Source organism: Octopus bimaculoides, unplaced genomic scaffold (genome assembly GCF_001194135.2).
Source record: "Octopus bimaculoides isolate UCB-OBI-ISO-001 unplaced genomic scaffold, ASM119413v2 Scaffold_99867, whole genome shotgun sequence".
Lineage (NCBI taxonomy): Eukaryota > Metazoa > Mollusca > Cephalopoda > Octopoda > Octopodidae > Octopus > Octopus bimaculoides.
Genome location: NW_026386354.1, coordinates 5,392 through 8,913, shown reverse-complemented (window position 1 = coordinate 8,913; position 3,522 = coordinate 5,392).

The window sequence follows — 3,522 nt, the reverse complement described above, 5'->3', positions numbered from 1 at the left end:
ATATATATGTATTCATATATGTATAAAGAGAGAGAGAGGGCATATGTAAATATATTTATATATCTCTTTAAATAAATAAAAAAAGATGTGAGAAAAATAAATATGTGTCTATGTATGTGTGTGTGCATATATATATATATATATATATACATATGTATATATACAAGCACACACATGAACATATATATAGATAGACATATAACACACACATATATGCATATATATATATATATATACATGTATAACGTATATATGTATAAATAGATAGATAACATATGTATGTGTATATATATATAAATATATATATATGTGTATGTATGTATGTATGTATACATATTCAAACACACACATATATTTATATATTGTCATATTATATATATAAGAACAGTTTACATTCGTCTTGCTTATAAGTTAAATTACTGTCCTGAAGATAGATTTTCACAAAGCTGTTGAATACCTATAAATACCTATAAACATTATCGATCAATAAAGCCTAGTAAATATCATTAATTTCATCTCTTTAATGATTAATTTCAAAGAAATTGTTTCTTATTTTAAAACTCTAAATTACATTTATTAATGGGGGGAAGTTAATTGAAGTTAGATACAACGACGTTCTAAATAGAATTGTTTGCTGACCTGCAATGCAATAAATACTGCTGATCCTGTTTATGTTAATTTGATAATTTGTCTACGTGTCCAAGTGTAGATATGTACATGTGTGATGTGTTTGTGTGTGAGGAACGTATGCACGTCTTTGTGTAATTGTATGACCTTTGTGTATATATATGTGTGTATATGTGTATATATATGTATATATATGCATACATACATATACATATATGTGTATTTATGTATATATATATATATATATATATATATGTTTATATATACATACATACATATACATATATGTGTATTTATGTGTATATATATATATATGTTTATATACATGTATATATATGTATATATCTGTGTATATTTATATATACGTGTGTGTGTGTGCATGTACGTGTGTATGTATGTATATATGTGAGTATATATGTATGGCATGAAAGTGGTACTTGGCTCATAATCGTAGCGTCGTGAGTTCAATTCCCAAAGCAAAACACTTTGTTTCACAATACTCCAGTCCTTTCACTTGGCAAAAAGGATTTATATCTGTAATTCAAAAGGGTCATCCTTGTGACATTCTGTGTCACGCCGAATCTCCCTCAGAACTACGTTAAGGGTACACATTATCTACGAAAATCTGAGGACCCAAAGACAGTAGTAGTAAATTCAGCCTAAAATAGGATATAGCCATACGCAAAAAGCCGGTATAGATGTGAACTGTGTTGCAAGGAGGTATATGAAATATTCAGATATAAACAAAATGTGATTAATAATAAATTAGGTCTTAGGTCTTGTGTTCATAGGATTACTCATACCTTTAAATACTTTAGAAGCAGATAATAATAAGTATATCATACTATGATTTGGAAGAACAAGTTATCCGGGGGGGGGGGGGCATATCATTCATAGCATGCCCTCTATTATCTCGAAATCTCTATCGTTTTGCTTTCTAATAAATTTTAACCCCTTCGATCTGTAATCTTTTAATAATTATATCATATATTTACCCCGCTTCAGTATTGGAGTTCTCTTTCCTCATAGTATAACAAATTTACAATGGATTACTAAATCCTGCACCTCCCCTAAGTATAAGGTGTAACCCCTACGATCTGTTATTATTCTACCTAGATCAGTGCATTTGATGTACTTTAGAAATATTTTATAAACCCGTTTTCATATGTATCTTTATTTATATTTTTTTCAATTAATAGTTCATATATACTTTTGTATTTTACATGGTATTTATAATAACATATATAAGAATTCTTTTCAATATACCAATATAATTTATATCATAATCTATAGAATAATCCTTATTTTATTTTGACTCATCCTTAATTTAATCTGTTATACGTTTTATATCATTCTTTAAAGACATATTTCATAAAATATTTATATTTTATATTATTAAGTTTATGTATTTATAAACCCTCTTATACATTTGTGAAGCTTCTATAGCTTATCAAGAGTTTATAATCTCTCTCCATAAAACTCACTGTGTAATACAATATTATATTTTATATTTATAATTATCCATTATGCTTTATATATTTTCTATATATTTGATATTTTTATACATTTGTATATCTTTTCATATACTTCCCTAGCGTTTGTAATTTATAAATAATTTTTCTATAAGGTCTTTTTATATAATTTACTGGATATGACAATCCTTATTTTAGTATATTTTTTTTAACCATGCAATATTTATTAAATGCTTACATGCCCAAATCGGTGTAGGTATTGTTTCCGAATGTACGCCCTTATACATTTAATATACCGCTAAATCAATCACCTCTTATATTCGATACCATATTTTACAATATCATATAGTTGTCCACCCGTAATGAAGAGAATAGTTCTTTCTATTGCTCTAAAATATACTATGTACTTCTACCCATAAGATAATCTAATTCCGTTATAAATTCATTTTAGAATGTCTTTATCACGACCTTCTAAGCAATATGCTTAGAATATTCTTAAATTTTTTTTCTTATATATCAAAGTATATCCTACTTCTTCGCTTGGGGACGTCGACACAACAATTTCCCTTTGTGCTTTATACATACAATCAGCCTAGCTATTTTCTCCAGTCCATTTCATAGCTTTGTACATGGTTCAAGTCTTTGCGTAGCATAGAAAATTGACAAAAAAATAACAGTTTACCAACTTTAATTGTAGTTGCATTGTTCTTTACTTTCAAGTGAAGATTTTTTTCAATCTTATAAATAGTTTTAGCCTTATTTATTCTCCGAGTGACTTCTACGCAGCGACCCTTCTGATTTATTAATTCAACTGATTTATTAATTCTAAATACTTACAAGTTTTACTTGTTCACCCTTTTGTCTATCTACTTCTATGCTTTCTTTCTTTTGTTCTCTCTTTCTAATAACCATTGTTTGCTTTTTTATCTTTTTTTTACCTTCATAGTTAAGTCCGTTCTTAGCACTTATCTCTTTTCCAACATCAATAATTTCTTGTAAGATCTCATTGCTTTCTTCCAATCATCAGCTTCTCTTACATTGTTTATGTTCATGTTGTTGATTGCGATTCCTTGATCTCATTTGAATCTTTGAAAAACGTACACATTGTAGAATATTAAACAGGTATGGTGTGAACACACATCCCAGTCTTACACCTCTTCTGATTTCTGCGGATTCTAACAATTTTTGATCTATTTCTATGGTTGTCGTTTGGTTCCAGTATTGCACACAGATAATTCTTATTTCTTTATTGCCCACAAGGGGCTAAACATAGAGGGGACAAACAAGGACAGACAAAGGGATTAAGTCGATTACATCGACCCCAGTGCATAACTAGTACTTAATTTATCGACCCCGAAAGGATGAAAGGCAAAGTCGACCTCGGTGGAATTTGAACTCGGAACGTAACGGCAGACGAAATACC